The 25,738-nt window shown below is 47.6% G+C and overlaps 1 protein-coding gene across 2 annotated transcripts in view; it reads right to left on the bottom strand.

Annotated features, from left to right (window-relative positions):
• MASTL (microtubule associated serine/threonine kinase like) overlaps positions 1-25,738 on the bottom strand; it is a 293,083-nt gene that overhangs the window by 59,442 nt on the left and 207,903 nt on the right. The window lies entirely within an intron of this gene.

The following is a 25,738-nucleotide window of genomic DNA, read 5'->3' as shown; positions in this document are numbered from 1 at the left end:
GAATACAGCGTGGAGGTGCAGCGGACGCCTCACTGCTTATCCCATGCCCAGCTGGGGGTGGAGACGGTCTGAATATTGGTAGGGTCTCTGGGTCTGCCCTTAGGTAACAGAGTAGCTAACTGCTTGGGCAGGACGAAATCAGTCTCTGGGCGGAGAAAGGGAATCCTGGCGTCAGGGTGGTACCATGCAAAGGCATAGCTGCATTGGGCTACCAAATAATACTGTTGGAAATCCGGAACGCCAAACCCTCCCCTATCGTATGGTAGAGTGAGCACCTGGCAGCGCACATGGGCAGGTTTGCCCCCCAGACCAATCTGATAGGTTGGGAACATAACATTAAAAAGACACTGTTTGGGAGGGGTATGGGAATTCTACAAAGATTCTTCATTGGGTAGCCTGGTTATTTTGTTTTAGATCTGGAATCTCTAGGCCACCTTCAAGTGGGGTGCGGTAAGCGATGTATCTGCGGAGGCGAGGGTGTTTGTCTGCCCAGATAAAGCAATTTTCCTCGTCTTGAAGGGTACGAAGTGAGCCAGATTGGGGGGGGGGGGGTTCTACTGGGAGGGCTTGGAACAAGTACAAGATCCGGGGAAGAATCGTCATTTTTATTGCTTCGATCTTCCCCAGCCAGGAAAAGAGTGTTACGGCCAGCGGTTAAGGTCAGAGCATACTTGGTGAGTCAGGGCGCAATAACTAAGAGTGACCGTCATCGGGATCGTGGGGGCGATTTCAAGTCCAAGATAAGAAAGGTGTGACGGGGCCCAATGGAGAGGAAATCTTTGCTTGAGAGTGTCCATTATGTTGAGCTGCACGGTCAGACTTAAGGCCTGCGATTTATGGATGTTATTTTAAAACCGGCTGCATGGCCGAACGTCTCTATTTCTTCGAGAAAGGCTGGTAGGTAGGTGGATGGGGTCTCTAGAGTCACCAGAATGTCATCTGCATACAGACTGACTGAGTGGTGATCACTGCCGAATTTGATCCCCGTTGTCGCTAGGTTGGATCGAACACTGTAGGCCATGGGTTCCATGTATAAGGCAAAAAGTAACGGCGACAGGGGGCATCCCTACCTGGTGCGCCTGGTTATTGGGAAAGTGTCAAGTCAAGTTAAAATTTATATAGCGCAGTACTCACCCGGAGGGTCTCAAGGCGCTTGATGGGGGGGGGGGGGGTTGTTACTTATCAAATAGTCAAGTTTTGAGTTGTTTTCTGAAGGAGAGGTGGTTCCGAGTAAGGCGGAGGTGGGTGGGGAGAGTTCCAGGTTTTGGCCCCCAGGTAGGAAAAGATCTTCCTCCCATGGTGGTTTTACGGATACGTGGAATCGTGGCGAGGGCTTGATTGGACGATCGTAGTTGGCGGGTGGCGGTGTAAAAGGTCAGGCGCGTGTTGCGGTATTTGGGTCCTAGGTCGTAGAGGGCTTTGTGTGCGTGGGTGAGAAGACGGAACGTTTTTCTCTTGTTGACGGGGAGCCAATGAAGGTCTCTCAGGTGACCGGAAATGTGGTCGTGGCGGGGTATGTCTAGGATGAGTCTGGTGGAGGCGTTCTGAATGCGTTGGAGTTTTTTCTGTAATTTGGCTGTGGTTCCAGCGTAGAGGGTGTTTCCGTAGTCCAGTCGGCTTGTGACAAGTGCTTGAGTGACTGTCTTTCTTGTTTCGGTGGGGATCCATCGGAAGATCTTTTTGAGCATGCGTAGGATGTTAAAGCATGATGATGAGATGGCGTTGGCTTGTCTGGTCATCGAGAGGGAGGAGTCTAGAATGAATCCCAGGTTGCGAGCATGGTCCGTTGGTTTGGGCGCGCTGCCTAGGGCTGGTGGCCACCATGAGTCGTCCCAAGCGGAGGGTGATGATCCTAGGATGAGGACTTCCGTCTTGTCTGAATTTAGTTTTAAGCGGCTGTTCTTCATCCATTCGGCTACGTCTTTCATCCCTTCGTGTAGGTTGGTTTTGGCGGTGTTTGGGTCTTTGGTGAGGGAGAGGATCAGCTGTGTGTCGTCAGCATAGGAGATGATGTTGAGGTTGTGTTGGCGTGCGATGGATGTGAGGGGGCTCATGTAGACGTTGAAGAGAGTGGGGCTGAGCGAGGAGCCTTGGGGAACGCCGCAGATTACTTCGGTGGCCTCTGATCTGAAAGGGGGGAGGCGGACTCTCTGTGTTCTTCCGGTGAGGAACGATATGATCCAATCCAATGCTTTTCCTTGTATTCCGATGTTGTTGAGGCGTTGTACAAGGGTGCTATGGCAGACCGTGTCAAACGCTGCGGTGAGGTCCAGGAGGATGAGGACAACTCCGTTGTCGAGTAGTGATCGGATGTCGTCTGTGGCTGCGATGAGGGCGGTCTCGGTGCTGTGTTTGGCTCGGAAACCGGACTGTGAGGGGCCGAGGGAGCCGTTAGACTCGAGGAAGGTGGCGAGCTGATTGTTGACGGCCTTCTCTATGACTTTGGCAGGGAAAGGGAGGAGCGAGATGGGGCGGTAGTTCTTAAGTTCAATGGGGTCTGCTGTAGGTTTCTTCAGGAGAGCACTGAGTTTGGCATGTTTCCAGCTTTCCGGGAAGGTAGCGGTGTTGAGGGAGCAGTTGATGATATTCCGGAGGTGGGGTGCCATGATGGAGTCGGCCTTGTTGAAGATGTGGTGGGGGCATGGGTCGGTTGGTGATCCGGAGTGAATGGAGTTCATCAAGCGGATGGTGTCTTCGGTGCTGATCGGGTTCCAGGCGTCAAGGGTGGTGGTGAGGGGCTTCAGTTCGGTGGTAAGGGGGGTGGACTGGTCGCAGAAGCTGTTATGTATGTCAGCGATTTTACTGTGGAAGAACGAGGCTAGAGAGCCGCAGAGGCCTTGAGAGGGAGTGATGTCGTTGGTGTCGGCACTGGGATTGGTAAGCTCTTTGATGATGCTGAAGAGTTCCTTGCTGTTGTGGGCGTTGTTGTCGAGTCGCTCCTTGAATGCTGATTTCTTGGTGGATCGGATCAGCTGGTGGTGTTTACGGGTGGCCTCCTTGAGGGCGGTCTTGTTGTCTGTGGTAGGGTTTCTTTGCCAGGCTTTCTTGAGGGTGAGGCATTTCTTTTTGGAGTTCTTGAGGTCGTCATTGAACCAAGAGGCTTTTTTGCTGCCTGGCTTGTTGTGTTGCTTTTCAGGGGAGCTAATTCGTCGGCGCAGTGGGTGATCCATTGTGCGAGATTGATGGCTGCTTGAGTTGGGTCCGATGATTTGGGGAGAGGGTTTTGGTATAGCGATGTGGTGAGCTGGTCGGTGGTAAGTTTGTTCCAGTTTCTGCGGGGGACTTGTTGTGGGTGGTGGTGGGTCGTGGTCTTTCTGAAGTTGAAATGTACGCAGCTGTGGTCCGTCCAGTGGAGTCCTGTGGCGTGATTGAAGGAGACGTGCTTGCTGGAGGAGAAGATCGGGTCGAGCGTGTGTCCGGCGTAGTGGGTGGGGGTATTCACCAGTTGTTTGAGTCCGAGATTGGAGAGGTTGTCCAGAAGGGGGATGGTATTGCGGTCGTTGTTCTTTTCCAGGTGGAAGTTGAGGTCCCATAGGAGAATGTAGTCCTCGGAGGGGAGGGCGTGTGGGCTGATGAAGTCAGTGATGTCTTCGCAGAATTGTGTGCGGGGTCCTGGTGGTCTGTAGATGAGGGGGCCTCTAAGTGTGGTTTTGGGGTCGGTGTGTATCTGGAAGTGGAGGTGTTCGGCGGCTGTGAGGGTGTCGTCGGAGCTGGTTGTGATGCGGATGGTTTTCTTGTGGACGATGGCGATGCCTCCTCCTGTCTGGTTGATGCGGTCCTTTCGGATGATCTTGTAACCGTCCGGGATGGCTCTGGCGATGTCGGGCGCTGATGAGGCGTTCATCCAAGTTTCTGTAAGAAAGGCGATGTCCGGCGTGGTGTTGTCTAGTAGGTTCCATAGTTCAATGGCGTGTCTGTGGATCGAACGGGTGTTGAGCAGGATGCACTTCAGGTGTTTGTTGTCGGAGCTCTGTTTGGCGTTTGTGGATTTAGTGTGGGTCTTGAAGCAGTCGAACTTGCAGGATTGGCAGGTGAAGGGTCCATGCGTGCGTCCTGGGGCGGCTTGGTGACAGTCGGGGAGACGGCCGGTGTTGAGTGCAGAGAGGGTTGCGAAGTCGTACATTAGGCGAGTGGAGTGGATTTTGCGGGGGGCAGGGGGTCTGGCGCTGGGCGCGGTCCAGGTGCGGACGGGCTTACCTTTGGCGTGCCTTCGGCGCGCATAGGGCGCGTCCGCTGCGCGTATGTTGCTCTGACATAAGTGGATAGTGGAGGGGGGTGGAGCGAGGGAGGAGCAGCTGGGAGGCGGGAGCGGGGTGGCGAGTGGGTAGGGTCAGTAGGAGCTGGAGGGAGCGGGGGTGGGGCCGCGGGGGAGCAGCGGCGTGGACGGGCTAAGGGCACAACAACAATGCTGGGCGAGATCACTGGCACAAAGGAGGTCGTGGGCACAAAAAACAATCACTGGCACAATCAATGGCACAGAATGCGGTCGCAGGCACAAATAGCTGGCACAATTGTAATCAAGGCAGGCAACGATACCAGGCACAATGCAGGTCGCTGGCACAGATAGCAGGGCAGAATGCAGGTCGCTGGCACAGATAGCAGGTCGCTGGCACTGATAGCAGGGCAGAGTGCAGGTCGCTGGCACAGATGGCTGGGACGAGCTGCGAGTGGAGCGACCAGTTCTGACCGGAGTCCGGATGGTCACAGCTCCTTGTCTCGCGTTATTAGCCTAAAGTTTGTTTGTGGGAGGGAGGAGCAGCTGGGAGGCGGGAGCGGGGTGGCGAGTGGGTAGGGTCATTAGAAGCTGGAGGGAGCGGGGGTGGGGCCGCGGGGGAGCAGCGGCGTGGACGGGCTAAGGACACAACAACAATGCTGGGCGAGATCACTGGCACAAAGGAGGTCGTGGGCACAAAAAACAATCACTGGCACAATCAATGGCACAGAATGCAGTCGCAGGCACAAGTCCGGAGTCAGTTCTGACCGGAGTCAGTAGACGTATGGCCATTGACCCGGATTGTGGCTGTAGGGCAGTCATAAGCACTGAAGTTCTAGCCTCTAAACCAGTCTCCAAGGCCAAAGAGCTCCAATGTAGCCCCGGACTAAATGCCTTCTCGGCACCACCGCCAGGAACATCCGCTCCTGGTCGTGTCTCTGCGCCTTATCTATGAGGTGGAGAACCCTGCTTGTATCGGCTCCGCAATGGAGTTGAGTGACTAATCCAGCTTGGTCTGGGTCAATAAGGCCCAGGAGGAGTGAGTTAAGGCGGGATGCCAAAATACCAATAAAGATTTTAAGGTCCACGTTTAACAAGGAGAACGGCCTGTATGATGGGTATTGTGTTTTGTCCTTCTCTGGCTTGGGAATCACCACTATTGATGCCATCTGCATGGAAGGGGGAAGGACTGCCGAGCTCCCTAATGCGTTAAAAAGACGGGCGAGTATGGGTGCAAGACCTTTGCAGAAAGTCTTGTAAAAGATGGCTAAGAAGCCATCCGGGTAGGGAGATTTCGATACTTGTTGATGGGTGATGCAAGAGATGACTTCTTTGATTTGAATAGGGGTGTCTAGGTCATCCCTCTGTTCTGGGGTTAGGCAGGTGTATGCACATTTTGAATTTTTTTCACTTTCACGTCCCCAGGTTAGGGTGGACGATTAGAGAGTCCATACCGCCGGGGTTTAATCCTGTCCTGATGAATGCCTAGGTAAATTTAAACCACTGTTAAGGCTGAAACATGTTGACTGACTAATGTATATTCTGAATTAACCAATCCATTACCTTTGGCAGTAAATTCAGACACATAACCCTTTTATTCGTGTCCTAGGGATCAACCATTAAACATTTTTGTAGATACCCTTTAGACACTTTTAATTTTAAACCTCACAGCACGCCCTTTTCACACAACCAGCTCCGCAGTCTTCTGGCGTCGTAGCACACCAAAGAGGCATTCGGCCTCTTTGGTGGGGCCCAATGATGAAGCATGACACTGACTAGGTCGGTGTGTGAGCGCTTTCTTTTCCACCCAAAAAGGGTGTGTGATCCCCCAGCTTCTTCGCTCCGTCTCTGTGGCTTCTTGAGACTTTAACCTCTCTTTTCTTGTTTATTTGCATGTAACCGGGGACTAAGAGAGTGTTCCTTATTCTCCCTGCCTCTCCTTTTGTTGTTTTGCATCCTTGAGGTAGGCCAGGATATTCTCAGACGGTAGGGTCTGAGCCTTATAGATTTCCTTGTAGTATTCTCGAAATGCCTCCGCTATTTGGGGGTCCTCTTTCTGTACCTGACCCTTAGAGCACCTCTTGGACTCGGTGCTCATGTCTTTGGACCCTCATACTGTTTACCAGGAGGCGCCCGCATCTGTCTCCACCAATACAGTATCAGTGTAAGGCGGAGTGACACGTATTCCTCTCTGTCCCTGTCTAGGCCAGTCAGTTGAGCTCTGGCAGCTTCTAGCTGGGTCCAGACTCTGGGGGCTCAGGTCCTTTTGTGGACGCATTCATGTTCTACGACTTGAAGGGAAAAACACAGCCTTTTACCCTGGTGAGTTTTATTTTCGCCCGCCGACATAGCAAATAGCTCCCACCTAATCTCTGCCTTCAGGGCGTTGCAACAGCATGGAAATGGTCATGACTGGGGTATTGTTTAATGCTAAATCATTGTCAATGGCATTGGCGATCTGTTTTATATTTTTAGGACGTCGTAGGAGGCTATCCCGCAGGTGGCAAGTTCTGGAGTATGGGTTGTATTTAGGGATCTCTATTGTAGCTACAAACGCCGCATGGTCCAAGAGAGATCTGGGTTCGATAGTAACTCCCTGCACTCTGGTAGTGAGGTCTGGTGTGACCAGGAGGTAGTCCAGCCTGGCACAGGTTTTTTGTGCAAATAAGATCAACTTGGACCCTTTCACAGTGACTGATAGTGCCGTACCTCTTGATGGCTTCTAGATCTCATTCGGACCATGGTTTCTCAATCTCCAAATACCCTCTCCACACCCCCGCTCTACTCTTACATTCTCTGAGTACACCTGATCACTTACCTGACAGCGGAGTCCGAGCATTATATGGAGCTGCTTGGTTCAGCTAATGAGGAGATCGGCCCTGGTTCATCCCTCGGCCATCACCTACCCAGCAGGACTTTGGGCACAGTTTCTACTTTCCCTCTCCCTCCCATAACGAGTTTTCTGTAACTCTGCGCTTTTTCTTTGTTTCCTATGTTTTGATTGCTTCTAAAACGATTGTAACATGTTAGCCTGTAACTCTGATCCTCATGTAAAGAGCTCTGCTACCTCCGGGTCTAGCTAGCGCTATATATAAAACTCAAATAAATAAATAAATAAATAATAAAACAAAATATGTGTAGTCTTGGGTCTTAGCATGGGTGTGTCCCCAGATGTCTGTGAGGCCTGTGCTTTGAAACCATTGTAGTCCCCCCTTGGAAAGGGCACCTGGCTGGCCATGTCTTTGCACCAACCTCTCAAGATCGTTATCAAAGACTAGGTTGAGGTTCCCCCCACTATGAGTGATCGAGTCTGGGATCCCAGAACCCGTTAGAGCCCTCTGAAGGAAAGGTTCCTGTCCCTCATTGGGCGCGTATAAGGTGGTAAACGTGACCACGCTTGGGCAGATTTGTAGTTAATAGGCCAACATCCTCCCCTTTATCTCGGCTTGTTTGTAGAGCACCTTGCCCCACAAATGCCAGGAGATCAGGAGAGCTACTCCTGTGGTTTTGTTTGGGGGGGGAGACGGACGAAAAGTATTGTTTGGGAAAGTGTTCGGAACAGAGTCTATGTTCATCCCTTGGGAGGGTGGTGACTTTTTAAAGTCACCTTTGCTTTAAAAGTTACTTAAAATCTGAGTTTAGGAATACGTCTGGCTTAATGCAAAGATTAATTTGCTACCTTAGAGTACTTTCTATGGTAGTTACAAATGGAAGTTAGTACTTAGGGCTATGGTTAATGAACATTTATGATGGTTAATGAACATTTATGATAGCCAATGAGGGTACCAGGTCTTTCCTTGGAATTACTTATTAATATTAAAAAGGGAGGATTTAACTAGACAAAAGAGTTTACTTTGCTATTTTGAGTTGGCAGATTAGAAGCTGCGATGTCGGACTTAGAGCCATGTGTTCACCTTGACACTGTAGTGGTGGCACAATTAAGTGCTGCAGCCCACTAGTGACATTTAACTTACTAGCGCTGGGTACCTCTTGTACCACATACTAGGGACTTATAGGTACGTTAAGTAAGCCTATGGGGTATTAGCCAATTGTACACAACTTTGAGGGGTCACAGCACATGCACTGGGGCCTGGACAACAGGGACTTGTGCACTATAGAGGAGAAAAACCAGCAGCATCTCTCCAAAATGTGGAAGGGTGATCATACAGAAAATGGCACTTTCTTACTGAACCAAGGTATTTTTGTCACTAATGAGAAGGCGGGAATCTGTGTGAGGAAATTTGAGGATGGAAGCATGGTGTAAGGACTTCTGTTGAGACACCAAGGTTGAAAGCTAATGCACCATAACCATCTTTTGAAAGAACCGTCTAGTCCTCAAGTTGTGAGAAGTTTCTGGTTACTACAGGTACAAGAAGAAAATATAATTGGTCATAAGCATATGTACTATGTAAGGCAAAACATGCAATTTGAACATTTAATTTAACATTTCAAATTTGTTTTGTTAGATTAAGTCTACTTACAGATTATTTAGTTCGCAACAAGCCCGGACCAGAAGCACTGCACACCACAAGCTAAATAGCAGAATTAATGTCCTCAGGGTGGGTGTGTAGCCATTCATCGGCATGACTCGACTATTCCATCAAAAACATAGCACCAAGCCACCATAGCGAGGGTCAAACCATGTATTTTACCATGCTCTCTTTGATTTGATAGCCCTTTCAAAAGCACAGTTTTGAGCTTGTCTGGAACAATTTTGGAGCATACTAAAATACACTCTTTAGATGAAAACTGAAATTGTGACCCATTTCAGTTTACCGCTACGCTGAAGCGCTGCAAGTAGTGGTCCTCACCCAGCTCAGCATAAATAATATTAAAAAAACACAGGACCCGTTTTAGACAATAGCACCAAAATTCAACAAGCGAACAGCCAAATGCATCCTATTAGCCGAAATCAAAGTCTAATAAGATCACAACCCCAACAAATTATCTGAGCCTAGTTATTCTTTGTCCATTTATTTTAAGCTTCAGCCATAATCCACTTTATGAGGTTAGACGGGGACCAGTTTAAATTTACCATACACTTTAAAATTCAGTAATTTTATAGTTGCCATTTAAAAAGGTTAAATGTGGCCGTCTTCTTTTTTTTTTTTTAAACCTAAGGAAAGGTGGAGAGAGTGGAAGAGTAATAGACAACGGGCGAACTGGTATTCCTGTGTTTCAGGGCATTTAAGGTAAACAAGGTAAAATGGAAAGGAGAATGTAAAAGAAGAGTGGTGGTAGCAAACAGAACATACACCTGAATGAGGTGCTAGAGAGGGGACAGAACAGGAATATGTACATTTTAATGGTGCACTTATTCTTTCACTTTCCAAGATGCTTGCAACATTGCCAGCAATGCGTTGGCTCTCTCATTTTAAGTTCCATCTGGGAAGGACAGAGAGGGAAATAGAGAGATCATACACATGTCTGCCCACTTTAACTGTGTAGTGACCCGGAGGGTAAGTAGCCCATTGGCTAACACCCTACACTCCCCTAACGCCCCAAAATTGAGTATTTAGGTGAACCCTGGGCATCAGAAGAGCAGGCCCTACCCGACAACATTAGCCTCTAATGGAGCATCTTGGGATTGCCATAGCAAGCCCCCTGTCCATTCATCAGGAAACCCTGGTGTCATTGCACAATATATCTCATTTTGATATATCAGCTAAAGAGACAGCTTCCTACATTGCCGAAACTGACTTTAGACTGTTTTTCATTATTGATATTTTTGGGAAATACTACCATGTATCAAACAAGTTTTATTAAATCATGCATCAAAGAAATAGTAGCTAAACTTTCACAGTCGTTTAGCAAACTATTTTTTCTTTTAGTTGCATATATTTTGTGTACATTTATTTTGAAAGCAAATAATGAATCTTGCTTTCAAGCTTATGCATCCAATCACTGAATTCTATGAGGATTCTAGGTAGCCTCATATGGTTAAACGCAGCAAACGTGCACATATTTCTATGCGGGCACTCATGTCAGTAGTGCAAGCAGAGTTTGCAGCATTTCTTTAGAGTGCCCAGAGAGGTTTTGTGTTAATGAACCATAAATACAGGTTCGAAGAACATAAACCCATGGATACAAATCTTATCTTAACAGCATGCAATGATCTTTCAAAGTTCCATAATGCAGTACTATAAATTGGCAGCCAAAAGGTTTGTGCTGTGGGGATGGGGGGGTTGGACCTACTTGCCCAAAGGACATAATAAAGATGAACTTGCTGCCCTTGAGATAATATGGTCTGGGCATTGGGGTGATGTGAATTCCCCTAACCCTGAATGATGGCGAGGAAGATGTGTAAAAGTCATTATTGACCCTGAGCCTCTCAACGGTCTTTAGTGGAGCTCTCAATATTTCAATGTTCTAATGCTCTAAATGATTCTGTGCAAAGCTCACATTTCATCAGACTCCTTCCACAGTGGGATTTATTTATTTATGGCTGTTTGTTTTGAAGTGGCATGCCACCAATTCCCAGGAAATGTCCAAGCAGATATATATCCATGAATTTCTATAGCAGGATTTTTTTTTAAATATTTAGTTGGCCAAGACAGAAACAACACTTCTGTGGTGTAGATTGAGTGTATAGATATTTAAGTTGAACAACATGTAATTATGTAGTTGCAGTTACTCTATGCGGTTGCATGTAGTCACAAACTTACCAAAATCTACAAATATTAACACACAAATAGCTAACTGCAAGGCTCCTTGCACCATAGCAAATGAATTCCGATTCATTGGCCGGATCAAGAAATACCTCTCACGGAGTAATGGAAACAGGGAACCTGCAGAATATTACCTATTTTATTGGAATACACATATAAAAGCTTTGTATCTTCAGTGACTAATTTGACCTAGCAAGGCCTTTATAGACTTTGAGCACACCAACATTTTTTTTATACTGAGCTATTTAATTTGCACATTCACAAAGGATTTACCAAACCAAGTGCTATTGTGGGATTAAACTAACATGAGGCAACACAATATAGGCTTATTGCGATGCCCTCGCTAAATTTCACAAATATTCACCCAGTTTTTTCTACTTCTGTAAATATAGGAGACCTGCTGCTTCAAGTTGCGGTTGCAGTTTTTAAGAACGCTTAGAGAACACAAATTCAGTATGTTGCGGACGTTTCTCTGATGAAGTCTTTTAAACGGAAATATGGTGGTTTGGTCCTCCAGCTTGAACACTGGATACTTTAGTGATGTTTTATTGCCATTGGTGTTTTCAGATTAGTTTAATCACATGGGCAATTTAAAAACACAAGTCAAATGGCTTGAAATGCAAAAAACTCAATGTGCAATATTTGCGAAAAGCGCAAACATTTTTACATTGTGAACAGTTGTGAGTTTTACATGTGAGAAAAATAAACTAAACAAGAATGATCAGCATCTACCAATAAATAATTCAGTGGAATTAAGGAAAGGCAGGAGCATTGTTGGAATTTAGAGTTCCGACTGTGTGATAGCAGGTGAGACATACCGTCAACTGCCCCATGGCCAGTGTGGGGTCAGGGACACGGTTTTAGCTATCATTTGATGGGCTGTCAAAAATCACAGTAAGCCACAGGAGAGTCTCCAACGACCTTAGCCTAGAACAGCTAACATAATATGTAATCGTTAAACTGAAGGCCTGTTTTGACACTATTGGAGTAGTACAAATTGAAAGATAAATCTGATATTGAAGGTCTACTCTGAATCCTTACTTGTTTCACTGAGAAAGTTGGAGTTGTTAGCAATGTTCTTGGCGATCAGTGCCAGATTAAACCCTGTGGAGGCCCCTATGTTATGTTATGTTAAATGGGTTTTGTTAAGAGCGCAGCTACTCAATTGAGTGTCCCGGAGCTAGGCGTGGTGACTGGTACCGCTGATCAGGACGTCAAAGCTGAAACAACCACGTTTTCAGTGATTTCCTAAATGCCAGGAGATCCAGCATCATCCTTAGTTCGCACTGCATCTTATGCCACAGTTTAGCAAGTTGCACCTGGAAGGAACGCCCCCGATGCGAGCTCGCAAATATCTAGGAGTACTTGCCAGTTGGAGTGCTGAAGACCTAAGAGTGTGATGAGGGTGGTAGAATTGCACTCTCTTCGCAATGTACCCAGTAGCACTACCGTGGAGAACCTTGAAAGTGAGAACCAAGGACTTATAATTGGATATTCTTGAGGACAGGAAGCCAATGCAAGGATCTCAGTTGTGTCGTCATGCGGACTCAAGCTTCAGTATTGCCTTGGCTTCTGCGTCCTGGGCCACCTGCAGTCTAGCCAGTAAATACTCTGGTAGCCCTAGGTAAAGTGCATTCATGTAGTCCAGCCTAGAGATTATCAAAGCTTGGACTACCGTTTTTCTGTGGGGGATAGGCAAGAGGTAGAAACTGCTTCAGCATCCTAAGCATGCCGAAGCAGGTGCCGACCACTGACTAGATCTGTGACTGCATGGTAAGGTCCTCATCCAACTTCAACCCCAGATTTTTCACCGATTTTACGGATGTAGTGGGAGGGGACATGTCGGCAGACCAACAGCTACTCCAGACATTGCCGGGGCGGTGGCCACAAAAGATGATCTCCGACTTCCTAGGATTGCACTTAAGCTGATTGCACTGGAACCAAGAGAACACTTTTGCTAAGCAGCTGTTAATCCTGTCTCCGTTAAACTCCTTATCTTTGTTGCAGGTGAACAGCAGCTGCGTATCATCCGCGTATGATACGATTTTATCTCCATATTCCTCTGCTAGAGTCGCTAAGGGTGTCATATACATATTAAAATGGGTCGGGCTCAAAATGGAGCCCTGAGGTACACCCACCTCTAAAGGAGGAATAGGGGCAGCGAAAGGAGGAGACCAAACTATTTGCTGGCGATTCCGACTGCCGGATTACGATGTGACCAAACACCTTTCGGTCAGAATCTCATTGTTCCCTATGGGAGCTTGTGTTCCGACAACAACCTGCTGTATCACAGGAAATGGGGTGTTTGCGGGGAAAACCCTGCATCCTTTCGCAGGCATCCCACAGTGCCTGCCACACAGTGCAGGGTTTTACAAGGGGGGCCCCATCAACTGTAGGCTGCAGGGCCTAGAGGACCCGGCCAGGGGCCCCCCCAAAGTCACTTTCCGACAGCCTTTCTGAATCGCACAGGCTGGCGCAGAAAGGCTGTTGGAAATCTACATCGTAATCCCGAGAGTGGAAACGCTGTCCATATGGGTGTACGATGAGGTTCCGACCGACACGTATACTCCGCGAGTCGCCTGGAACTGATTCGGAATGACCACGCCGTTTACATTCCGACCTCAAACATCATATTCGGGCGGTTGGAATGGAAACCGACTTAGTCAGTTGGATGGGCTCTGACATGGTCGAGGAGTTACCGAACGTTGGGAGGAGGCTTTCCGTCCGACATCGCAATGAGCCCCTAAGATGTTAATGGGTACATTACATTAGTACAGTATTTTCTCTATAGTCTTCAATGTAAAGTTTTTGTTTCTTTGAGTTGATATATTTTTTTCTATCTTTTGAAAACAATAGTTAAGAAAGCTTGATTGTAATTTTCTTTCAGGGTCAAATCAATATTATTTTGATCTGCTGTTGTGGGGCCCCTAAAAGTAGTGGGGCCCATAGGCCAGTGCCTACTTTGCCTATTAGGTCATCCGGAACTGTCGGCGATCATCAGCAAGTTTATAGCCAACAATTTAACAAGTCATTAAGACATGGTTAAACAGGGATTAAGCAGAAAAGGGAGTGCACAAAATACACCAGGAAGCAATGGGTTCAGGAGAAGCAAGTACTAACTCACCATGTACATACATTGGTGCAATTTATGGAGTTGACAAAATAGCAGAAACTATGGGTGCCACAGTAGGAAAGTAGATTACCATTTGGGATGGACAAATGTCCACCTCAAAGGATAAGGCCACCACCTGCTAACCGTCACACAAGTTAAATTAAATAAACCTATGTTTAATCCCTGGTAACTTGACATGAAGCAGTCAGACTTAAATCAAAGGCAATCTGTAAAGTATTAAAGCAGTGCACATACAATAGATAAAGTAACAAAAAAATATTTTTTAAAAGCCACAACAAATTTAAAATAAATTGAACAATTCTAGAAGTAAAATAAGACTAAGGGAACTGAAGATCTGATTTTTTAAAGATGTAAGTGAAAATGGCACTAATCAATCAATCAATCATGCCATTTGTATAGCGCACTACTCACCCGGGAGGGTCTCAAGGCGCTTGGGGGGAGGGGTATGCTACTGCTCGAACAGCCAGGTCTTGAGTTGTTTCCTGAAGGCGAGATGGTCCTCGGTCAGCCGAAGGTGGATGGGGAGGGAGTTCCAAGTCTTGGCAGCCAGGTAAGAGAAGGATCTTCCTCCTGCGGTGGCTCTTCGGATGCGTGGTACGGCTGCGAGGGCGAGGCTGGTGGACCGTAGCTGGCAGGTGGCGTGTAGAAGGTCAGGCGGTCGTTGAGGTACTTGGGGCCCAGGTCGTGGAGAGACTTGTGTGCGTGGGTGAGGAGCCGGAACGTGATCCTCTCGTCGACGGGGAGCCAGTGCAGGTTCCTCAGGTGGCTGGAGATGTGGCTGCGTCGGGGGACATCCAGGATGAGTCGGGCGGAGGCATTCTGGATGCGCTGGAGTCTTTTCTGTAGCTTGGCTGTGGTTCCGGCGTAGAGGGCGTGTCCGTAGTCCAGTCGGCTGGTGACGAGTGCCTGGGTGACAGTCTTCCTGGTCTCGGTCGGGATCCAGTGGAAGATCTTGCGAAGCATACGCAGGGTGTTGAAGCACGATGAGGAGACGGCGTTGACTTGTCTGATCATCGAGAGGGAGGGGTCCAGGATGAAGCCCAGGTTGCGTGCGTGGTCGGTTGGCTTGGGTGCGGTGCCCAGGGCTGGGGGCCAACAGGAGTCGTCCCAAGCGGAGGGCGAAGATCCCAGGATGAGGACTTCCGTCTTGTCCGAGTTCAGTTTCAGGCGGCTGTCCTTCATCCACTCGGCGACGTCTTTCATCCCTTCGTGTAGGCAGGTTCTGGCAGTGTCGGGGTCCCTGGTGAGGGAGAGGATCAGCTGGGTGTCGTCGGCGTAAGAGATGATGTTGAGGTTGTGCTGGCGTGCGATGGCTGCGAGAGGTTTCATGTAGATGTTGAAGAGGGTGGGGCTGAGTGAAGATCCTTGCGGGACGCCGCAGATGACTTCGGTGGCCTCGGAGCGAAACGGGGGGAGGCGGACTCTTTGTGTTCTTCCGGCGAGGAACGAGATGATCCACTCCAGTGCCTTCTCTTGGATACCGATGTTGCTGAGGCGCTGGACTAGGGTGCGGTGGCAGACCGTGTCGAACGCAGCGGAGAGGTCCAGGAGGATGAGGGCCACTGTTTCCCCCTTGTCGAGCAGGGTCCGGATGTCGTCGGTGGCTGCGATGAGGGCGGTCTCGGTGCTGTGGTTGGCTCTGAAGCCGGACTGCGAGGGGTCGAGGGATCCGTTCGTCTCGAGGAAGGCGGTCAGCTGTCTGTTGACTATCTTCTCGATGACTTTAGCAGGAAAAGGGAGGAGCGAGATGGGGCGGAAGTTTTTGAGATCGGTGGGGTCCGCTGTAGGTTTCTTCAGGAGGGCGCTGATCTCGGCATGCTTCCAGCTCTCCGGGAAGGTGGCGGTGTTGAAGGAGGCGTTGATGATGTTCCGGAGTTGGGGTGCGATGGTGGAGTCGGCCTTGTTGAAGACGTGGTGTGGGCAGGGGTCGGTCGGTGATCCGGAGTGGATGGTGTTCATCGTGCGGGCTGTGTCTTCGGTGGTCACCGTGGTCCAGGTGCGAAGGGTGGCGGTGGGGGGCGTTGGTTCGACGGTTGGGTGCGTGGGTGGGGCGCCGAAGCTGTTGTGGATGTCGGCGATCTTGCGGTGGAAGAACGAGGCGAGGGAGTCGCAGAGGTCTTGTGACGGAGTGATGTCGTTGGTGCCGGTGCTGGGGTTGGAGAACTCCTTGACGATAGTGAAGAGCTCTTTGCTGTCGTGGGCGTTGTTGTCCAGTCGTTCCTTCAGGGATTTCTTCTTGGTGGTGCGAATGAGCTGGTGGTGCTTGCGGGTAGCGTGTTTGAGGGCGGTCATGTTGTCGGTGGTTCTCGAGGGTGCGGCAGGTCTTCTTGGAGTCCTTGAGGTCGTCGGTGAACCAGGATGCCTTCTTGCTTCTGGGTCTGCTGAGAGGGTTCTTTAGTGGCGCGAGGTCGTCGGCGCAGGCGGTCAGCCACTGTGTGAAGTTGCGGGCTGCTTCGTTGGGGTCCGTTGTGTTGGCGGGTGGGCTCTGGCTGAGGGAGGTGGTGAGCTGGTCTGCGGTGATCTTGCTCCAATTCCTGTGAGGTACCTGTTGCGGGTGGTGGTGGGTCGTGGATCTTTTGAAGCTGAAGTGGACGCAGCTGTGGTCGGTCCAGTGGAGTCCGGTGGCGTGGCTGAAGGTGATGTACTTGCTGGAAGAGAAGACGGGATCAAGCGTGTGGCCGGCGTAGTGGGTGGGGGTGTTGACCAGTTGCTTGAGTCCGAGGTTGGCGAGGTTTTCCAGCAGGGCGGTGGTGTTGCGGTCCTTGTTGTTCTCCAGGTGGAAGTTGAGGTCCCCGAGGAGGATGTAGTCGGTGGAGGGGAGGGCGTGCGGGCTGATGAAGTCTGTGATGTCTTCGCTGAATTGTGTGCGTGGTCCCGGGGGTCTGTAGACGAGGGTGCCTCTGAGGGTCGTCTTAGGGTCGGTGTGAATCTGGAAGTGGAGATGTTCGGCTGCGGCGAAGGAGTCGTTGGCGTCGGTCGTGATGCGGATGGTGTTCCTGTGGACGATGGCGATGCCACCTCTGGTCTGGTTGATGCGGTCCCTCCTGATGATCTTGTACCCGTCCGGGATGGCGATGGCGATGTCGGGTGCAGAGGAGGCGTTCATCCAGGTTTCCGTGAGGAAGGCGACGTCCGGTGATGTAACGTCGAGGAGGTTCCAGAGTTCCACGGCGTGTCTGTGGACGGAGCTGGTGTTGATCAGGATGCACTTGAGGTGGTTGCTGCTGGTGTTTGTCTTGGCGGGTGCAGGGCAGGTTCGGAGGCAGGTGAACTTGCAGGTGCAGCAGGTGAAGGGTCCGTGGGTGCGTCTCGGGGTGGCTCGGCAGCAGGCGTGGGTCCGGCCGGCATTGAGTGCGTTGAGAGTGGCGGCGTCGTAGGTCAGTCGGGTCGTCTTGCCTCGGCGGGGAGGGCCAGGGGTCCTGGCGCTGGGCGCAGGCCAGGCGCGGACGGGCGCAGACGGGCTTACCTTTGGCGCTCAATCGGTGCTCCCGCTGCGCGCGTCCGCTGCGCGGTCGCTCTGGGGGCGTCATAAGTAAGGAGCCGGGAGGGAGGAGCAGCTGGGTGGCGGGAGCGGGGCGGCGAATGGAATCACAGGGGGGCAGGGAGGCAGCGGCGGGAAATTCCAAGAAGCAGCGGGCAGCGGGAAATTCCCAGGAGCAGCGGGCAGCGAGCGAAGGAATCTGCAGGCAGGAGGCGGCAAAGGCAGGCAGGAGCGGCAGCAGTGAGTGGGGCGACCAAGCTGTCACTAAAAAGCAAAAATCACCAATGATCGGATTTCCCCATCTTGGATTTTGAGGGTGAAGGGCACTGTGGGATTATTTGCATTAGGGAAAAAAGGTGGGTAGGGCATATGCACTAAAAGTGCCTCCTACAGTTCACACGTGTGACAAGCTGATATAATGAGGAACAGTTTTAAGGTCAGGAAGACAACAAGCGCTATGCATGGGCTTGAAAGTCTTAAAATTCTAGCATAACCAACAGTTTGGGAGTGAACATGGGTCTCAAAAGTTTAATAACCTCATCAAAACAAGTGATTTAAACGAGGACTATTTGTTCGAGAAATGTAGAAAGGTTGAAAGAGATGACAAATACCCTTTTTCATTGCCTGTTGCAAAGCCTTGCTGGGCTAAGCTAAAAAAACAGGACACCGCACTGTTCTACCAGTAAGGGATCAGTGTCCCAGGCATCACACCCAGTTATGAACTTCCCCTAGCGTAGATGGATTTCATGGAGAGGCATCTGCAGCGAGGAGGAGATTCACCATATCAGGAGGCAAATCAAAAGTTGTCAACTGCGGTTGTTGCACAAACTCTACGCGTGGAGGAATAAGTTGTAGAGATTTGGGGGAAATTCCCTGCCTCATTGTTGATACAGGAGAACCACACGAAGTGGTAGCCCTGCTTGTTGAAATACCACATAGCAGTCCCCCATGGTGGACGGCAGGAAAGTCTTAAAGGTCAGATGGAAGGCTCATAGTCCCAAAAGGTTGGTTTGGAGCAGACCCTCCACTGGAGACCAGAGGCATCTCTTCCCCATTTCCCCAACTGACCACTCAAGCCCAGTAGTGATGAACCGGTCATCTCTGGGTGGGGAGACGAGCCTGCTGCAGGACAGATTGTGATCTTCCTTGAAACCTGGACAGTATCGGAAAGGTAGCATTGATGCTGGGCCCACGAGGACTTATTGCAGGACTTGTATACCTCCTGGCATAGTTGACAAGGACGATACACAAGGATAAAGGGACAAGAAGACTCAGAATCATCCTCAACTGAATCGAACGGGACACGTCAGGATCATAGCCCAAATGTTCCAAACTTGTTGCAGCAGAGGACAAGCCTTAACTTCCACCAAGTACAGAATTGTCGCAATGAATGGAAACGTCTGTGATAGAATCGGGCAGGGCTTTGCTTGGTTTTCAGTAAACCCCCCAAAGATGTTAGGAGTTCTGCCATCATTCCGAGGATATTCATGATCTTTCTTCACAACAGGTCGCAGAAATTCAAGAGCAACAACCTGATGTCTTCGCCAATACCCGTAACGCTAGGTGTCCCCCAAGGATCCTCTCTATCCCCAACTCTGTTCAACCTAGTCATGGAACCGCTCACCACCTTGCTACAAGCATCCAATGTACACTTTCACATGTACGCAGATGATACCCAACTTTATCTCAAATTACAGTCCCCCAAGGACATCTTGCTCCTGAACTCAACGATCAGATGCACCCAATCCTGGCTGGCAGATAATCATCTCAAACTCAATGCCCTGAAAACAGAGTTCCTTCTGATCTCACCTCCAGCGAAGGTCTCCACCACTCAAATTTGGCTTAAAGACCTAACCGCACTCAATGTCCAACCCACCATCGTGGACTCAGCAAAATCCCTAGGCATAACACTCGACACCAATTTGAACATGCAGCAACATATCAGCAAGGCAACAAAGGGAGCAAACTTCCAGATCAGCACTCTGAGGAAACTTAAACCCTACCTCCCAGCCAAAGACTTCCAAACGGCAGTACAAGCACTAGTCATTCCTCGAATTGACTACGGCAGCATCGCCCTCTGTGGACTCCCCCTAACTACAACCGCACCCCTAAGAGCTTCTCTAAACGCTGCAGCGAGACTCATCACTGGGTCAAAAAAACACTCACATATTACCCCTGACTTGAAATCCCTGAACTGGCTGCCATTTGAAGCTAGAATACATCTGAAAATCGCCTGCATGACACACAAGGCGGTACATCTAAACTCACCCGGGTACCTCGCTCAGAAACTGACAATCTCTGGAGGAGCTAGAAACACCAGAGGCACAAACAATCTTCTGTTGAAACCTCGAAGATTCCGGAAGGAAAAAACATATAAGCGCTCCTTCTCGGGAATGGCGCCTAGGATCTGGAACTCTCTCCCACCCGAAACCAGGCTTATCTCTTCCACCACACTCTTTAAAAATGAAGTAAAAGCTATCCTCATGGCTAAATACACCTGAAATATTATCTTGACCACTGTTAGTACTCTGCACCGATCTATACTACATGTTTGACCCTTTTGATTATTTGTATGAACTGTCTTATTACTCACATGTTTGGCTTTGTAGCCACCTATTTGTACCATTCTGTACTCATGTCATGTTGGGCTTAGTTGCCACCTATTTGTATTAATGGACCTATTGATTTATCTGTTAACCATGCTCCCTCATGTACTTCTCTTTGTAAAGCGCTCTGATATCTGCAAGGATCTTGTCCGCGCTATATAAAACTTTCAAAATAAAAATAAATAAATGATGCACAAAAGTGCATCATGAATATCCATACCTTGATGACTAGCTTTAGCAGCTAGTCATCAAGGTATGGGAATACAGCAACTCTGAAGATGGGCAGCTACCACAGCCCTAACCTTTGTGAACACCTGTGGGGCGCTGGTGAGCCAAAGGGAAGCATGGCAAACTGAAAGTTACCCTGACCCACTTTAAACCGCAAGTGACATCTGTGGGACTACAGGACTGGTATATGAAAAGAAGTCTCATGGTACCATTCCATATCCCGAGTCCAGGACACGGAGGATCTGAGCCAGTACGAGCCTTTGTCCTATCACACGAAGGTCAGGGTTTTGAGGTCCAAGACAGGACTAAGGCCCCTGTCGTTTTTCAGGAAGACGAAGTAGCAAGAACTACATCCTCCTTTTACAGACTTTGGTGCCCCTACTATGGCACCTTTGAGAGCAACAGGCGTACCGTACCTCCTGTTGAGTCTGGAGAAGAGAAAAGGTAAGACATAGTCTTTTTGAACAATTTACAAGTTTCATCTAATAGAATTGATGAGACGCCAACAAAGGAGGATGTGCTTAACCCTGTCCTGCTCACTGGTTGGGCATGCGCCGCTGATAGCAAGCTACAGCGATTTTCTGGCAGATGTAGCAGGGGAAGGGGATTGAAGGAATGGTGTATGTTGGCCCACCCACTGTCTGCTGGTTCTACGTCTGTTGCCAGAAAGGACTGGGCTGCCTGTTGCATCGCTGGCTGATCAGGCTGCTTCTGCCTTTATGCCAACCCCATGATGGAGCTCCGAAATTGTTGTCTGGCCACCTAACAGTTGAGCAAGAACATAGTTTTGACCTGGTTGCTAATAAAATATCTGTGACGGATCAGATGTTGCTGGCCCAGGCTGCAAAATGTCTGTCATAACATTTGTTTTAATCTCAATAGAGAGCAGTGTTAATGCTAGTTTTTTTCCAAGCTACCACGGCTAATGAGTCACTTTCTTCCATTGGTAGCCTTGGTGGGAAGTCAAGCTCTGACTCAGGGGAGGTATCAAGCCTACTGGAGTTTGGTAAACTAAGATTTAAGGTAGCATCAGTATAATGATTGTGGTGGTGTAAGCCATCCCCCTCATCATTAGTATGTTAAGGTGCACCATTCTCTGGCACAGAATCAGTCAGAATCAATAAGAAAATGCAGCATCTGCTGATAGCAATGATGCAGTAGAGGAACTGGGTTAGAGTTGGGATGCATGACAAATAGTTGCGCTTTGTAATTTTCTAGGGTGACAGATTAGCGATCTGGCATGTGTGTCAGCATCAGATCATACACTGGCATCAGTGGCATAACAACCCGCTGGTACTAGTATAGATCTCGGGCCGCAGTGGAAGTCAGGACTGGAGTAGGTATGGGCCTTGTAACTGGTCCCAAGGAAGCAGGTGCCAGTTAAGGACTCACTAACGGTAACCCATCTGTAGGTCACTATGGTTATGTGGGGCTCGAAAGGATGCCAGAGGGAGCCGGAAGCACACTGAAGTTCTGCAGCAGGGGCCAAGGATGGCCCGAGTCACTTGGGGTGCACAAGAACCAACTCACCAAAATCTGTTCCATAGCTGGGGATCTTTCAATTGATGCCCTCGCCGTTTCTCCCTGTCCCATACTCTTGTGTTCGGTGACATACAGCTTTGCTTCCCAGTCTCAAATCGCCTTCAGGTGCATTGGGGCATTGAGTTGTGTCCGGGGCTCATGCACCAAAGGCACACCTTTTGTTGGTCCATGGCCCAGCATCAACTTCCTGCAGTTGCAACATGGCCTAAATTCTGTTATTTTCAGTGGTGAGATCATTCCTAAGCACAATGTGAAAACTTTTGGGGAGTCGTTGGAAGAATGAAAAAGTAGTGAGGGAGCAGAGTTCCGGACCTTGACAGTCCAGGGAAAGAAAGGCACAGATGTCAACGTACAGAGGTGTGCTTATATGAGTCTCTGCTCTATCTCTTCCAGGGCGTTAGGTTTACAGTGTGGAGCAACACAATGCCACATGTAGGCACTGTACAGCACTGCTCCAAAATTGTCTGGATCCAGTCTTGAATCTGGGAGATAATCTAAGGTGGGAAATCTGTAGTTAGAAAACAGCGAGGGGTAATGAAGATCAATCACGGTATATCTTAATTTAAATTGGTCTGGTATAGAGTACGTAGGGAACAGACTAATATAAATTAAGATAGATCGTGAGTGATCTTCATTACCACTCACTGTTTTGGATATTTTTTTACTAATTAGGCACCACTTTTAACACATGGTGTTTTTTTAAATGCATTATTGGGACAATTTTATTATACAGCGGAGCCTCGATTTACCTAATTGTCACAATTTGATACCTACCCATGATATGTGATTAATGATAGTTACCACTGATCATTATTATGATCATACATGTATGACTGTATAATATGGATGCAGATGACTATGAATACGATAGTTAACATTGTTGATGGTTCTTCCATAAGTCAGACAAATACAAGCATTTGTACTTTAAGTTGTAACCTTTGCTTATTTTGCATGCTATCTGCCACTTACTACTTTATACATCTAAACTATGCTGATGACCTAATTATGTTGATCTTTTGAATTAATATTAGCTATTAGCAGATGCTATCTGCCACTTATTGAGGTGCACATTTAAAACTATGCTTATGACCTAATAATGTTGAATTTTTTCAATATTAGCTCATCGCAGTGATATCCTTGGCCATCACACTGTATATCTTATTCTCCACATTTGTATTCCTATGCGCCTGTTACTATATATACCACGTAATGAAGAATATGCTAGACATAACGGATGAGCTTTTGGGATGTATCAAAATATATGCAATATAATTAATTTAATGCTTATAACGTATACTTTTCTTCCCCATATCCATTCACTTTTCTCTTTCTTCATCTTCTTTTCTCTTCCTTCTTGCTCCGCCTCTTACTCTGGGCACTTCTCCATTTACCCTAATCTGTACCTCCTGTGGTCTTTCCACTTCTTGCATCTACACAATTAACTCTCTCTTATATGTTTATGCACTATACATTATGACTTAATAATGTTGTACTGATCAGCCTTGAGAAAGCCCTTGGTGTGATAGCTATATGGGTGAAACACTTGCTGGCTGTTCATTTCTTGTGCCACCTCGATCACCTGTTCTAAAAACTAATAAAATGATGAATCTTTACGTATTAACTTTGGAATCTGGCGAATGTATTCCAAGAACCTGTGTGTAATCAGCAGGAGCAGTCTCCTCATTGACATTTCCATCTAATTTTGGTGGATCTCGGGGTGTGACCACCGGACAGATTATCTTGCACTTGTACTACTATTTAGGTCCTGTCTAATTACACGGGAACCCTACCAGCTGCACACCCCAAATAACATTAGCTAGACTTCAAGATCACCTGATAAAGGTCAAAGGGTAAAATTAATGAGAAAGCTATTTTAATACTGTACTCGTGTACCTGTCTCTAGAAGAATTTAAACATAAGCACAAAACACTAAGGGTCATATATAGGTAAAATGTTTTTGAGATTCTCAAATTGCGATTTTTAGGGAATCACAATTAGAGAATCGCAAAACGCTATGTAGCTAGGATTTACAAAATATTTCTGCGAATCCTACATATTCCTTACAATTTCCTACGCAAATTGAGATTCGCAAATAAGGAATGCCTTCCCATTCATTCCTATGGGCTAGAAGGCCCATAGGAATGAATGGGAAGACATTCTCAATTTGCGATTCTCAATGAGAGAATCGCAAACTGAGAATGCAATTTCAAGGATGCAAGGGTGTCAATAGGACACCCTGTTGCACCCCTGAAATAAGCCACATGGCACTTTGAAAAATGCAACAAAAGTGCATTTTTCAAGGAAATCGCAAATTACCACCAACCTGAAGTTGGGGTAATTTGCGATTCCTTATGTCAAAATCGCACAACTTGGGTGCTTCCTACATTGCATTTAAGGAATCGCAAATTGGGATTCCTTAAATGCAGTCGCAACATAAGGAGTGGGTTTTTGTGTGCTATATTGCACACTGCCTTAATTGCTATCGTAAACGCTGAAATTCGCAGAATTTCAGCGTTTGCGATCGCAACTGTGTTTCCTACATATGGCCCTAAATCGTTTGTGCTGTGTTGACATCTCCTTAAGAATGCACACATTCTGTCATATGCTACTTTACATGGCTTGCAGTGAACAAAAGCAGCAATAAGCATTTGATCTGGGCATTTTTGATCTTATTACACTTTGATTTTCTGGTTATTTTTATATGCATATAATAGCATCCCTCTTTTTCGGAAGTAAAAAAACTCACCACATTTCAGAAGTCCTGCATGTAAAAAGAGAAATGTATTAAGAATGCAATGTTATACCAAAGTGCAACTTAGAACAAAAATAAACTACTAATAAACATTCAAGTTTTCTCTTCATTAAGAGGAGAAACAGTCTTTGTGATATATTAAAAAAAATAAAAAAACGCATACAGCAAGGTTTGCTGCATTTTTAGCATCTTTTATTAACATGGCACAAATGATACAAAAGGTTTTCGGAGAACTGCTGAGCATTTATGAAAGATATTTACTTGCAAAATTATGTTCACATGAAGGATGCGCTGTCTATTTTAAAAAAATAGTACACTGCAAGGCAGAAGGTAAATTAGCAGAAAATAATATATTACCAGCTGAAAAATTATTGCTAATGTCAATCAAGCCAACAGAATTGAACAATAACTAAAGTTTTTGTTCACAAAGAGACGTTGTGATTAGGATTTCACAATGTTAAAATCAAACTCCGAAAGCACTACTCCTGACTTATTACAATTTACATTGAAAGCAGAGACAACTCCTAATACTAAGCATTATACTATGCTGCAGTGCTAAGAAGTGGAAGAATGCTCTGCAGAAGAACATGCAGGGACACAGATTCAGAGCAGGCACAAAGGAATGTAAAGCCTCAGGCAGAAGCAATAATATGAGACCTAAATAGACAGCTCATTACTGTGTGGAGAGGATTGTCAGGAAAAACAAAACAGCTCTGGGAGCTCATGCTGCGGCAAGGACGTGGAGGGAATACAACTGGTAATTTAATATTACTGCTCACTTAAGACAGATACTGTAGCACTCAGTCCCAATTTATAAACATGGAAAAGAAGTTTGCAACTGTAGGCTATGACCACATGGGGGTGCATTATTGAAACACTTTAGAAAGAACAGTGGAACACTTTGAAGTCACAAAATTACAGGGCACATGAGAGCATGGTTTGATCAACTATTAATTTGTTTGACTATGTAACTTGGGGTTTAGATCAAGAAGGTTTTTTTTTTTTAATACAGTGAACTCTGAGTAAAGAAGGGCCACTGGGTAAAATACATTTACTCCTTGTAGTATGGCAGACATGGTTCTGGAAAAACAAGTTACTTGCCTTTGGTAACGCTA

The sequence above is a fragment of the Lissotriton helveticus genome, chromosome 10, assembly GCF_964261635.1.
Source record: "Lissotriton helveticus chromosome 10, aLisHel1.1, whole genome shotgun sequence".
In the NCBI taxonomy this organism is placed as follows: domain Eukaryota; kingdom Metazoa; phylum Chordata; class Amphibia; order Caudata; family Salamandridae; genus Lissotriton; species Lissotriton helveticus.
The sequence above is the reverse complement of the archived record's forward strand: the minus strand, read 5'-3'. Positions and strand labels throughout refer to the sequence as shown.